This window comes from Geotrypetes seraphini, chromosome 2 (genome assembly GCF_902459505.1).
Source record: "Geotrypetes seraphini chromosome 2, aGeoSer1.1, whole genome shotgun sequence".
Classification (NCBI taxonomy): Eukaryota; Metazoa; Chordata; class Amphibia; order Gymnophiona; family Dermophiidae; genus Geotrypetes; species Geotrypetes seraphini.
In genome coordinates this window covers 297,012,259-297,027,229 of record NC_047085.1, presented here as the reverse complement: position 1 = coordinate 297,027,229, position 14,971 = coordinate 297,012,259, and the positions used below count along the sequence as shown (strand labels likewise).

At 52.5% G+C, this 14,971-nt stretch overlaps 1 protein-coding gene across 7 annotated transcripts in view; it reads right to left on the bottom strand.

The window, feature by feature from the left end:
- Nucleotides 1-14,971, bottom strand: part of TRIO (trio Rho guanine nucleotide exchange factor) — an 830,868-nt gene that overhangs the window by 251,746 nt on the left and 564,151 nt on the right. The window lies entirely within an intron of this gene.

The window sequence follows — 14,971 nt, the reverse complement described above, 5'->3', positions numbered from 1 at the left end:
GGAGAAGATCTGCAGATGTGGACATACACTCTGTCCAAGGCAGTAAGCAGGTGAATTCTGACAGTACAGGGAGTCAGGACTCCTAGACACACCTACCAGAAAGAAGATTGTCAAGGTAAGAACCTAATCTTCTGTTCTGGTGCAATGTGGTCTAGGAGTCCTGACAATAGTTGATGTACCTAAGCAAACATAAGAACATAAGAAGTGCCATCTCCGATCAGACCCTAGGTCGATCAAGTCCAGCATTCCGCACACGCAGAGGCCCCGCCAGGTGTACCCTGGCATAGTATTTGTCCCTGTATCACTCTAAGCTTCTGAGTGTAGGGTGGAACAGATGAGCTTGCCCTTAAATTCAAATACACAAAGGTGGGATCCTCTCGTGAAGCCAAATCCATCCTGTAAACCGCTTTGATTTGACTTTTTTGTTAAAAATGGCGGTATATCAAATAAAACAACCGTAAATTAGGGAAATATGTTAGGGAATGTTGTAGAGAATGACACGGGGAGCGATCCCCACAGCGAACCGCTGCGTGGCTGCGGTTTGACTGCGGGTTATGGTGACCTCATTAGCAAATCGCCGCAGACGCGGGGACAAATCCTTTCACCGCCCGCAAAAATGGTGAATAGATTTGTCCCCGCAGGCCAATGTCCCCCCTTCTAGGAACCGCTATTTACCTGTGTTTCACCTGCACGTTGCCGCATTGACTCCGCCCCCCAATATACTGGCTCCTCATTTGTCAGATCAACCCTTCCTGCCAATAGAACCCGCCCCCCCCCCCCCGACGATCGCCGGCAGGAAGGTGCTCAGCCCTTCATGCCGACAGAACCAGCCCTCCCCAACGATCGCGGCAGGAGGGTACCCATCCCCTCCTGCCTACCCCAACCCCCCCCCAACGATCACAGCAGGAGGATATCCAACCCCTCCTGCCAGCTCCCGAACAGCCCCCCTATGATCACTGGTAGGAGGGTGCCCAACCCCTCCTGCCGGCCCCCCCCAACGGCCCCCTATATCGCCAATAGGAGGGTGCCCAACCCCTCCTGCCGGACCCTCCCCCAACAAACCCCGCCATCCCGAAACACCACCCTTAGTCTTACTTTCCAAGTTGGACCGGACAGCTCCTCGCTCGTCTGGCCAGCAGGCCTGCCTCCGTCCAAATGAGGCGGGCCCGCCCCTCCCCTCCCCTGCCTAACCCACAGGATCCTAGGGCCTGATTGGCCCAAGCACCTAAGGCCCCTCCTATAGCGGGAGTGGCTTTAGGTGCCTAGACCAATCAGGCCCTAGGATCCTGTGGGTTGGGCAGGGTAGGGGCGGGCCCGCCTCATTTGGACGGAGGCAAGCCTGCTGGCCATACGTGTGAGGAGCCGTCCGGTCCAACTTGGAAAGTAAGACTAAGGGGGTTCCGGGGTGGGAGGGTTCGTTGGGGGGGGTCCAGCAGGAGGGGTTGGGTACCCTCCTGCCGGCGATCTTAGGGGAGGCCATTGGGAGGACCGGCAGGAGGGGTTGGGTACCCTTCTGCTGCGATTGTCGGGAGGGCCGTTGGGGGGGGTCTACAGGAGGGGTTGGGTGCCCTCCTGCCGTGATCGCTGGGGGGAGGGGAGACTTGCAGCCGTAGCCGCGGTCACTATGCTAATCACGATTAGCATAGTGACCGCGATTAGGTACACGATTTGGTACACGATTAGGTACACGATTTGCCGCGATTAGGTACAGCGGCCGCGTCTACTTACCATGTAGGCTAACATTGTAAGCATTAAAAGTACATGTCGTGTTTGTTTTTGTATAGTTATTAACTAATATTTAACTAAGTTTTAAAGTTTTAAAGAATGTTTCCTTTATACGTAAATAAAGAAAAGTATTTAAAATCGTACCCGTTTGAGGCTTTTATATATGCAGCGGTGACGGTGACGGGGCGGTGAATGGGGTTGCAGTGGCGGTGACGGGGCGGTGAATGGGGTGGCAGTGGCGGTGACGGGGCGGTGAAGGGAATGGCGGTGACGGGGCGGTGCAGAGGATGGTGAGACGGGGACGGGGCGGTGACGGGGACCAATTTTTTCACCGTGTCATTCTCTAGAATGTTGGATATAGGAAACCAGATGGAGGAAAAAGAAGGGGTGCTGGAACAGGGGAGAAAATGAGAATGAAGATTCTGGGCCCAGTGGAAGAACAGGGGGAACTAGTGAGACCAGGGAAGAAGACAACAGGGAATGGCAGGACAAGTAAACAAAAAAGATAAAAAGATGAACGTAGATGTACACAGATGTAGTAGAGACAAAATCTGAGGGCTATTCAACATAATAACTTAAGAAAAGCCTTACTGGGTCAGACCAAAGGTCTATCAAGCCCAGTAGCCCATTCTCATAGTGGCCAATTCAGGTCACTAGTACCTGGCCAAAACCCAAAGAGTATCAACATTCCATGCAACCGTCCAGGGAAGAAAGTGGCTTGCCCCATGTCTTTCTCAATAATAGACTATGGACTTTTCCTCCAGGAAACTGTCCAAACCCTTATTAAAACCTGCTATGCTATCCGCTCTATCCACAACCTCTTGCAATACGTTCCAGAGCTCAAATATTCTCTGAGTGAAAAAATATTTCCTTCTATTGGTTTTACAAGTATTTCCCTGTAACTTCATCAAGTGTCCCCTAGTCTTTGTAATTTTTGACGGAGTGAAAAATCGATCCAATTCTACTCCAACTCAGGATTTTGTAGACTTCAATCGTATCTCCCCTCAGCTGTCTCTATTCCAAGCTGAAGAGAAAAAAAGTACAGAGTACCATGGGTTGAGTAAAAAGTAGGCTGAAAAGCCGCTGATGCCATTGGTAGGTGCATAGGCTTTAAAATTGCCTACAGGCCCCAATTGTGAACAAAAAGACATTTTTGTTTGGAAATAAAAGTTTGAAAAGTAAAAACAACTAAGACAAAGAAAATAATGAAAATGGAGAGGCAAACTTGACTGGACGAAATCTAGATACATCTTTTCACTCCACGAAAATGAAAAACTACCTAGTGAGCTAGCATCGGGCAGGAAGGCACTTGCACATGCGCGTTATGGGCGATCTCAAAGCTTTCTAAATTAAAGTGACAGTACACTTTAGCATTATCCGTACTGGGCTCCATGGATGATGTGACCCATCTGTGAGAATATGCTGCTTGCTTGTCCAAGGATAAACAAAGTTAAGAGAAAAGGAAAAAAAAAGAGACTAGAGCCTGGAAGCAGTAATGGACCCCTGATGAAGGCATTTGCATATGCCGAAATATGAACTGTGTAGGGTCCCACAATTCATCTACAGAAGTTCATTCTACTGTTACACCACTTGTCAATTGGATTGATTTGCTGTAATAGACGTCATCATTTCCTGATACCATTGTTTACATCACATACAATTAACAAATCTAACAAACAAAACATTTTAGCGACCAGCACCTAGAAATATATTAAAGCTTTACACTAAATCAATGACCATATGTGTGATGGTTTTTTTGTGCTATATACGGAAATGTATTACTAATACTGGGGTCATAAATGGTTAGTTTTTAGAACTTATTGCACACACCAAAAATAAATTTGAAAACACCCGTCCACTCCTTAGTGGAAGCACTGAAAACGACCCCTAAATCTTTTGCTGCTATTTCTTCTTAGACTGTTTATCTTAAATGTGCTTGATTTATTTTTTTGCTTAGATCATTTATTTACTTAATTTATGGCACTGTATATTTGGTTGATTTGTTTTAGATAGATTATCTCAAATATATTCAACTTGATTTCTTGAAGATTGCATGTGTGCATCATTATATGTGCATGCTTTGGTTTGTGACCTATAACTAACTGATGTACATTTGTAATTGAATGGAGAAATAAAAAGTATTGATGAAAAAGTAAAATTTATTCTTGTCTGTTAATTTCCTTTCCTTGAGTACTACCAGACCAGTTCAGAACTGATGGTTTATGACGCTCACCTAGCAGATCTAGATAGACCAAATTAAATGGGAGCTATGCCCTAATAGAACACTGTGCAGTCACAAATCCTCTGTATTATCATGTCAAAGCCATGTTCAAAATCAAAACAATCAATTCACTGAAGGAAGTTAAGGGCCCAAAATATAAGCCTGGAAAATCAAGGACCAACTATAATTAAAAACTTGAGATTAGTAACTGAAATCAACAGTACTGCAGATCAGGGAAGATTCAAGGAAAGGCAATTAACAGGTAAGACTAAAATTTCAACTTCCTTTTTGTCTCTACCAAGCCAGTTCAGAACAATGGGATACGTCAAAGCTCCTATTACTGGGGGTGGGATTATGCATACTCATTATTTGAGTACTACCGTGTTTCCCTGAAAATAAGACCTATCTCGAAAATAAGCCTTAGCATGATTTTTGGGGTAGGTCTTAATATAAGCCCTACCCTAAAAATAAGTCCTAGTCAGGATTCGCTGGTAGCGCTTACCCTGCCCCCTCTCCCCCCCCCCGCAAGCAGCCATCCTTCACTCCCATCCGAATCGCCGACTGCGAGCGAACCCTACATACTGGTACCTCCCTCCAAATCAGTATCAGGCCGGCAGCATTCTAAACAGGCTGCTTCGGCCTTCTCCGCTGGTGAAGTCTCTCTGCCGCATTACTGATGACATCATCAGTGATGCGGCAGAGGGAATTTACTGGGGAACAAGGCAGAAGCAACCTGTCGGCCTGATGCTGATTTGGAGGGAGGTACTGGTATGTAAGGCTCGCTCGTGGTCAGCGGTTCGGATGGAAGGTAAGTATGGCTGCGCGGTGGTGGCATTCTGCTGCACAAAGGATGGGAAGGATAGAAGCTGAGCAAGGGTTCTGCTGCACGAAGGATGGGAGGGAAGGAAGATGGAAGCTGGGCAAGGGTTCTGCTGCATGAGGGATGGAGGGATAGGAAGATACTGCAGAAGGAAGGCACAAGGGGATGGGTGAGAGGGGAGGAAAGATGCTGAACATGTGAGGGAGAGAAAGGAAAGAGGAAGAATTGGGATGAAGGAGAAGAACGGAGAGATGATCATGTATATACCCTGAAACATGGCGCGAGCCACCAGCTCCCCACAAATAGCTGCCTGGACCTCCAAAGCAGAGACCTGAAAATTCTGCTTAAGAATGGCCTCCAACTTACGCTCCTCAGAGTCCCGTAAGGCAAAATCGCCCTCAACAGGCACGGTATGCCACTTAGAAATCGCTGAGGCCACCGCGTCAACCACCGGCGACTTTAATGTAGTCCAATCCCCCTCCGGGTGCGCACCAACCAAAATGGCGCCTCCCGCGTTTTCCACTGCGCCAGTACAATATCCCGAATATCCTGATGCATAGGAAAAGAGTTGGAAACAATACGGATCCCCCTAAGCAGAGGGTCCCCCACACGTGGAGTCTCTGGCTGCGCACCATCAAAACGCAGCACCAAGGAAACCTGTTGAATCAGGTCCGTAGCTCTTCGCCAGAGGACGGGAAACCAGACAACCCTCCACCAGTGGCCGCCCCCTCGAGACAGCCCTGGAAATCCTCAAAAGGGTCCAGGTCCTCATCCAGGCTGACATGCTCCTCAGACCACAAATCCTCATCCCAAGTCACCCGCGGGCGCTTGGACGAGGGAGGAGGGAACACCAAAGGAGAAGAGGGAGGCAAAGCCACAGGGGATGCAGAGGAAACCCCACTCCCCGAAACCCCCTGGGTGCATACGGGAACCCCAGTCGCCTGAAAATAGGCTCTGCATAAAAAAAAAAATTAAATCGGGGAAAAAACCCCAGGGGGTTCCAAGGGACTCCCTGCCACAGCAGGGGACCCAGCAGAAACCTGCCTCTGTTTTTCCAATACAGGGGGAAGGTCACCTGAGGTTGTAGACAAAATGGAGGGGCCAGACTGAGAAAATGGCGAAGTTCCCGACAAAAATTCTCCCTCTAGGGCCTGTAGCTGTTAAAAAATCAGCTGAGAAGGAATCCTTTGTACCCTGACCGTCGGCAGTCAAGGGAATCCCTCCGTGGGCAGTGGAAGAAGACCAGTCTTCCCCACTGCTCCTAGCCGACTCATGAGACACTATCGGTGGGGAGCTCTGGGTGCCCGCAACCACTGCTAATGGAGCTCCTCCACCGTACAGACCTGAACACTGCTTGCACAGGCCAGCTGCGAGTGCCTCGCGTCTGGAGCACAATGAGCACTTTTTCCCTTGTGAAGTGTTCACTGTTCCAAACGTGACCTAGCTAGAAATAAAGTGCCGGTTAGATGAAAAATACAGTAAAATACAGTGAAATTAAAGGGAAACAACCTTTTAGACCAGCACTACCTCAGGATTTTTTTTTTCTTTAATATAACAGACTCCACAGGCTCTCTAAGCAATATGCCTAGCTTGATTTAGGGGGCAAGGCTTACTGCTGAGGCTCCTCTAAAAAAATGTGGGGAGGTGGAGGAAGTGGGGGAAGGGACTCCGCTAGAGACCCACTGGGTTTGACACCCCCGAGGTTGGACGGACCCCCAAACAGGGCCCACCCAAACTCAGTCCAGCCAAAAACAGGGACTAGAAACCCTTAAACAAATTCCAACAGCCCTATCAAGAGAGATCCAGTTTTTAGAGGAATTTGCTGTAGGCTGTTTAATATACTATGCATCTTTTTCTTTAGCTTTTTCATCTTTTTCATTAGATTTTAGGATTTTAGATTGAACATTAGCTACTGCTGTATTGATTGTTATGATGTATTATTATTGTGGAACTGTATAATTTTCGCTGAACGGCTCAGTTTTATTCTTGTTGTGAACTGCCCAGAACTGTTGGTGGGGCAGTATATAAGAAATTAAATTATTATTATGGGTACAGCTCACTCAACACCTGCTGGAGACTGAAAGAAGACTGATAGGAATAGGGAAATGTATCTATTATGTACTATTCCACAGTTTTGTTTCAGTCTCCACCTGCTGGTCATGATTGGATATATACCCACTCATAAAGATTAACCTCTACTGGTTTGCAGCCTGAGCCAATCAGGGCCTCAGGCTCCTCCTTGTGCATCACATGATGCAACAGGGCAGGGCATAAGGCCCACATTGGCAGTGCATCATGAGGAGGGGCAAGAGCAGGAGGACTTTGCGGTTACTCTTGCTCCTCGAAGACTTTGCGGGAGGACTAAGGAGCAGGAGGGACCAAGCACCCCTCCTGCTCCCAACTTTGAGGTACAGGGGTGCTGGGTCAGGCCCGGCCCGGCTGGGGGATTGGTCGGCCTATGGAGCAGGAGGGACCGAGCACCCCTCTTGCTCACAACTTTGAAATAGGGAGTGCCGGTTCAGGCCTGGCCTGGCCGGAGGTGGGCCAGTCGGCCATTTGGGTGGGTGGTGCGGTGGGCCGGTTGGGGGAGGGGGTTTAAAATGTCAGAGGGGCAAATTTTTTGTGGGGTTTGGGGCACTTGTTGGGATGGGAAGTTTAATTTTTTAAAATTGGGCAGATATTTTGCGTGTGTAAAACATGCAAAATATCTGCCCGATGAAAAAAAAAATTTTAAAGCTGGCAGCAGAAGCCCTGACAGAAATGACAGGATGCTGTTTCTCCTGTCAGGGCTTTAATGATCCATGCAGTTGGCTGGGGGCGTGCCAACGATCGTCTCCATTTGCATGCAGGCCTTTAGTGAATTCGTCAGCCTGCATGCAAAGGGAAACGAATTGCACACGGCCAAGAGAGTTAGTGAATCTAGCCCTGTATTGGCACAGCAAATGTACTCTGGTTTATGGGTGCAGTCACAAAGCTTGCGAGAGTTCATTGATGCTCCAGATAAAGTAAGGTGCCAATTTGATTAATATTGTGGTATAGAGGTGGGAAAGACACAAACTGAGATAAGTTAAAAGAAAAAAAACCCTGTAAGTTTACTTTAAAAACTGGAAGTATGTTATGGAAGTGAGCGGGGAGTTTAAGCTGAGCATCTGTTGTTAGTCACAGGCTGCAGTTAAAAGGTCTAATGATTCTATAATTTGAGGAAAGCACTTATCAGGTTAAGTGGTACAAGTGGCTGTATTGTAAAATTATGTCCTACCTGTTAATTTTCTTTCCTTTAGAAGCAGCAGATGAATCCAGAGACCAGTGGGATATAGCTCACATCGACCAGCAGGTGGAGATAGAGAACTGATTTCCAGTTGGCTTTATAGCCTGGTGTTCCTCCTCTTGAATCAGTTATGCATATTGCCCCAGCATCCCAATAAAGGAGCATGAGCCTTCAAACCAAAGGAAAAAACTTCATTCCAGTGAAAAATCTTGTAATCAGAAATGTAAGAAACTAATAATAATCACCAACAATCTCCCAACCGAACTCAGAATTCCAACGAACAAGCGATAGAGAGCGAGAGAGAGAGAGAGAGAGAGACCATCTGGGTGGGGCTCTGGATTCATCTGCTGCTTCTAAAGGAAAGAAAATTAACAGGTAGGACATAATTTTACATTCCTTTGCAAAGCAGCAGATGAATCCAGAGACCAGTGGGATGTAGCAAAGCAACCTCAAACTGGGTGGGACGCCAAAGTCGCCTCTGCAATCACCGAAGCGCCAAAATTTGCCTCCGCACAGGCTGCCACGTCCAGCCGATAATGCTTAGAAAAGGTGTTCCCTGACGACCAAGTGGCCGCCCGGCAAATTTCCTCCAAAGACATACCACCGGACTCTGCCCACGACGTTGCCAATGCCCGAGTGGAATGTGCACGAAGCTGTTCCGGCACGATCTTCCCTGCCAACAGATAAGCCGACGCAATAGCCTCTTTAACCCAACGAGCTATCGAAGCTTTTGACGCCGCCATACCCTTGTTTGCCCCTGCAAATACCACGAAGAGATGATCCGACCGGCGAAAGTCGTTAGTCACACTTAAATAATGAAGAATCATACGGCGTACATCCAGTAACCGTAATAACGCGAAACGCGCCCCCCAGTCCTCCTTCCGAAAGGCCGGGAGGAATAAACTCTGGTTTACATGAAACGAAGAAACCACTTTAGGAAGAAAGGACGGCACCGTCCGCACCGACACCCCAGCATCCGAAATGCGCAAAAAAGGCTCCCTGCAAGACAGCGCCTGCAGCTCCGACACTCGTCTTGCAGACGCCATAGCTACCAAAAATACAGTTTTTAATGTGATATCCTTTAGCGTCGCCGCCGACAGAGGCTCAAACGGCGCCGCCTGCATCCTAGTAAGTACCAGCTTCAAATTCCAAGCTGGACAGGTGCGCTGTACCGGCGGCCGGATATGGTGAACCCCCTTAAGGAATCGCACCACGTCCGGGTGAGATGCTACTGACGAGCGCGACACCCGGCCCCTATAACATGCAATGGCTGCCACCTGAACCTTAATCGAGTTATAGGCTAACCCTTTAGAAACGCCCTCCTGTAGAAAAGACAGAATAGCCGCCAGAGACGCCTGGAAGGGCGCAATACTCTGCTTCCCGCACCAAGTCTCAAAAACTTTCCAAACTCTAGCATAAGAGGTAGACGTAGAAATCTTCTTCGCTCGAAGAAGAGTGGCAATAACCTGATCCGAATAGCCCTTCTTACTCAACCGCGACCGTTCAATAGCCAGGCCGTAAGACCAAAGTGGGCCGGATTGTCCATGGAGATTGGACCCTGTGTCAGCAAGTCCGGAGTAACCTGGAATTTCAACCGATCGCCCGACGCGAGTTGCATCAGATCCGCGTACCAAGACCGACGCGGCCAATCTGGAGCTACCAGGATCACTCTGCCCTGAAAGAGAGCGATGCGTTGTAAGACTCGACCGATCATCGGCCAAGGGGGAAATACATACAGAAGGGAATTCGGAGGCCACGGGAGAGCTAAAGCGTCCACCCCCTCCGAGCCCTTCTCTTTCCGTCTGCTGAAGAACCGCGGCCGCTTTGTGTTGCGGGATGAGGCCATGAGATCCATGTCTGGCAGCCCCCACCGAAGGACCAACAGCTCGAACGCCCTCGGAGACAACTCCCATTCGCCGGGATCGAGACGATTCCTGCTGAGGAAGTCCGCTTGAATGTTTTCGCGACCCGCAATGTGTGCTGCTGAAAGAAGCGGAACATGCCTTTCCGCCCACTGAAACAGCAGCATCGCCTCTTCGGCTAATTGAGGACTCCGAGTCCCCCCTTGATGATTGATATATGACACCGCCGTGACACTGTCCGAAAAGATCCTGGTCGGATGGTCCTGAATCATGGCCTGAAATTCTCGTAGCGCAAGCCTTATCGCCCTCAGTTCCAACAGATTGATCGAACACTGTGCCTCTCCCGAGGACCACACACCCTGCACGGAAGCTTGCCGGCACTGAGCCCCCCATCCTCTGAGACTGGCATCTGTCGTAATCACGACCCAATCCGGCGTCGCTAGCGGCATGCCCCGGAACAGATGGACCTCGGTCAGCCACCAGTGCATGCCGCGAGCCACCCGAGGACTCCAACGGAGCCGGCGACAATAGTCCAGAGATGCTGGGGACCATCGAGAAAGAAGCGACATCTGCAGGGGCCTCATATGGAACCGAGCCCAGGGAACCACTTCCAGAGTCGCCACCATCGAGCCCAGAACCTGAACATAATCCCAAACCCGAGGCTTGGGCGACCCGAGAAGCCCTCGAATTTGAGACTGTAATTTCTCTCCCCGTTCCCGGGGTAGAAACACCATTCCTAGGCCAGTTTCGAACCTGACCCCCAGGTGCACCAAAGACTGAGAAGGGGACAGAGAACTCTTGGGAAAGTTGACGATCCACCCTAGCGACTGAAGGAGCGAGATTACCCGTTGAGTTACCGCCACACTCTCTTGCCTGGACGACGCGCGGATTAACCAGTCGTCTAAGTACGGGTGTACCCGAATCCCTTCCTTGCGCAAAAAGGCAGCCACCACCACCATCACCTTCGAAAAGGTGCGGGGAGCCGTTGCCAGGCCAAAGGGCATAGCCCGAAATTGATAATGCTGGCCGAGGATCGCAAACCTCAGGAACCTCTGATGCGGAGGCCAGATTGGAATATGGAGGTACGCCTCTTTGAGATCGAGGGACGTGAGAAACTCTCCCGGCCGTACGGCCGCAATCACCGAGCGAACCGTCTCCATCCTGAAATGGCGAACACTGAGAAAATTGTTGACTCCTTTTAGATCCAACACTGGCCTGAAGGAACCCCCCTTTTTTGGTACAACAAAATAAAGGGAATAAATACCGCGGCCTACCTCTTCCGGCGGTACAGGTACTACCGCCCCTAGATCCAGGAGACTTTGAAGAGTTAAGCGGACCGAATCTCCCTTGGCTGCCCCATTGCACGGGGATACCAAGAAAGAATCGGCGACGGGAGCGGCGAATTCTAACTTGTACCCTTCTTAAATAATATCCAACACCCAACGATCCGACGTGATCTTGGCCCACGCCGCCCAAAACGCCGACAGGCGTCCCCCTAATGGAAAAGCAGAGGGGGCCAAGACCCCGTCATTGAGGGGCGCGACTTGCCGGGGTACGAGCTGGCTGCCCGGAAGCAGGTTTCGTCGTACGAAAGGAACCTCTCTGTCGACCCTTAGGCCTAGCCGAAGAAAAGGCACCATACGCGGAACCAAAGAACGGTTTCCCAGACCTATACCTCCTCACCTCCCTGAAACGAGGTCTAGATGACGAGGACTTCAAAGGGGGCCTAGGCCTATCTTCCGGTAACCGCTGGGTTTTGGTATCCCCAAAATCCTTTACCAATCTCTCTAAATCTTCCCCAAACAATAAACCCCCTTTAAAAGGGAGTTTCACCAGACGAAGCTTAGAAGCCGCATCTGCCGCCCAATGTCGAAGCCATAAAGACCTGCGAGAGACAACTGAAAGCGACATTTGTTTCGCCGAAGCGCGAATAATATCATATAAGGAATCCGCTAAATAAGCCAAACCCGATTCCAAATCAGCCAGCTCCGAAGGAACAGCACCCCCGGACTCCATCAAATTATCCGCCATCCCTTGAGACCACTGCAGACAGGCTCTTGCCGCATAAGAGCTGCAGATTGCGGCCTGCAAAGTCACTGCAGCAACCTCAAAAGATAACTTCAGCGAAGATTCAACCTTCCTATCCTGGGCATCCTTCAATGTAACCCCCCCCTCTACAGGCAAGGTCGTCCGTTTGGTAACCGCGGCTACCAGTGCGTCCACCTTAGGCAATTTAAATTTCTCAAATTCGTACGGGACTACCGGATACAAGAGCCGCATGGCCTTTGCTACCCGTAACCCGGCCTCCGGCGTATCCCATTGAGCCGAGATCAGCTCCTGCATGGCTTCATGCACCGGAAAAGCCTTCGGTGGCCTACGGGTACCTGCCATAAGAGGGTTACCTGAAACATTCGAATCCACCTGAGAAATGTTTAAACTCAATAAAGCTTTTGAAATTAAGGAGGAAAGTTCTTCCCGATGGAAAAGACGGAGCGCGGAAGGGTCATCCACTTCCCTATACTGGGAATCCTCCTCTTCCCACTCCTCTACCTCACCTTCCTCCAACAACTCCGGAAGGGAAAAAGGGGAAACAACCATAGGCTCGTCCGCGGACGCGAGTCTGCGCTTTTTAAATATCGGCGATTTCACCGGAGAACCATCTCCCTTCGCCTTCTCCCCAGCATCCACTTTCAGGGGAACAGCCGGGGGCCCAGAAAGCACCGGCAAGTTCACCGAGACCGGAGGAACAGGCTGACTGCACTGCAGCATGAAAGCCTTATGCATCAACATAATAAACTCCGGGGTGAACGAGCCCAGGCCAACCGCGGAAGCACCCCCCTGTTCGGCGCCGGAGAGCGGAGCCCCCGCGCCCTCCCGCACTTCCGACTCCCCCCCCCTGCCGACCCCCCTTCGGCCGTGGCAGTACCACGCCGTGAGGCCGAGCCGACCGCGAGGGGCGGGGACGCCGAGCGCGCTTCACGGACGCGGGAACTGGCCCCCTCGCCTGCCTGCAAAAAAGGATCCTCAGCCGGTGCGTCTAAGCACCCCGCTGAGCACACTCCCGCCGGTGTTCGACGCTTCCCACAGCGTGAACACCGCTGACGAGCCTCTTCCGCCATCACCACGCCGCCCCTCCCAACCGGACCGGCACTCGAGGCGGCACAAAAACAGAATGAAGTTCAGTACTCACCACGCTCTCAGCCCGCCCCCCTGCAGTCAGGATAAAGCTGGTAATTACCGTATTTTCGCGGATATAACGCGCACCATTGTAAAACGCGCACAGGGGTATAGCGCGCAGAAATCACGATGATATGTACAAAAACTTTTCTATACCGCGCTCAGGCATATAACGCGCATGCTGCCCGACTCTCCTCTGGCCACCCCGACTCTCCTTTCGCTCTCCCCGACTCTCCTCTGGCCACCCCGACTCTCCTTTCGCCCTCCCCGACTCTCATCTGGTTGCCCCGACTCACCCTGACTTTCGGTGCACTGCCCCGACTCTCCTCTGGTTGCCCCGACTCACCGTTCACCCGCCCTGACTTTCGGTGCACTGCCCCGCCTCTCCGTGCCTGTCCCCCTTGAAGTCCTGTCCCCCCTTGAAGGTCTGCCTGTCCCCCCTTGAAGGTCTGCCTGTCCCCCCCTTGAAGTCCTGTCCCCCTTGAAGGTCTGCCTGTCCCCCTTGAAGATCTGCCTGTCCCCCCTTGAAGTCCTGTCCCCATCCTGAAAGCCTGATGCCCCCCCTCGACGTCCGATTCTTCTCCCCCCTCGGCAGGACCACTCGCACCCCCACCCCGAAGGACCGCCGACTCCCCGACAATATTGGGCCAGGAGGGAGCCCAAATCCTCCTGGCCACGGCGACCCCCTAACCCCACCCCGCACTACATTACGGGCAGGAGGGATCCCAGGCCCTCCTGCCCTCGACGCAAACCCCCTCCCCCCAACGACCGCCCCCCCCAAGAACCTCCGCCCGTCCCCCAGCCGACCCGCGACCCCCCTGGCCGACCCCCACGACACCCCCACCCGCCTTCCCCGTACTTTGTGTAGTTGGGCCAGAAGGGAGCCCAAACCCTCCTGGCCACGGCGACCCCCTAACCCCACCCCGCACTACATTACGGGCAGGAGGGATCCCAGGCCCTCCTGCCCTCGACGCAAACCCCCCTCCCTCCAACGACCGCCCCCCCCCCAAGAACCTCCGACCGACCCGCGACCCCCCTGGCCGACCCCCCCACCCCCCTTCCCCGTACCTTTGGAAGTTGGCCGGACAGACGGGAGCCAAACCCGCCTGTCCGGCAGGCAGCCAACGAAGGAATGAGGCCGGATTGGCCCATCCGTCCTAAAGCTCCGCCTACTGGTGGGGCCTAAGGCGCGTGGGCCAATCAGAATAGGCCCTGGAGCCTTAGGTCCCACCTGGGGGCGCGGCCTGAGACACATGGTCGGGTTTGGCCCATGTGCCTCAGGCCGCGCCCCCAGGTGGGACCTAAGGCTCCAGGGCCTATTCTGATTGGCCCACGCGCCTTAGGCCCCACCAGTAGGCGGAGCTTTAGGACGGATGGGCCAATCCGGCCTCATTCCTTCGTTGGCTGCCTGCCGGACAGGCGGGTTTGGCTCCCGTCTGTCCGGCCAACTTCCAAAGGTACGGGGAAGGGGGGTGGGGGGGGCGGCCAGGGGGGGCGCGGGTCGGCTGGGGGGGCGGTCGGAGGGTCTTGGGGGGGGGGGGGGGTCGTTGGAGGGAGGGGGGTTTGCGTCGAGGGCAGGAGGGCCTGGGATCCCTCCTGCCCGTAATGTAGTGCGGGGTGGGGTTAGGGGGTCGCCGTGGCCAGGAGGGTTTGGGCTCCCTTCTGGCCCAACTACACAAAGTACGGGGAAGGTGGGTGGGGGTGTCGTGGGGGTCGGCCAGGGGGGTCGCGGGTCGGCTGGGGGACGGGCGGAGGTTCTTGGGGGGGGGCGGTCGTTGGGGGGAGGGGGTTTGCGTCGAGGGCAGGAGGGCCTGGGATCCCTCCTGCCCGTAATGTAGTGCGGGGTGGGGTTAGGGGGTCGCCGTGGCCAGGAGGGTTTGGGCTCCCTCCTGGCCCGA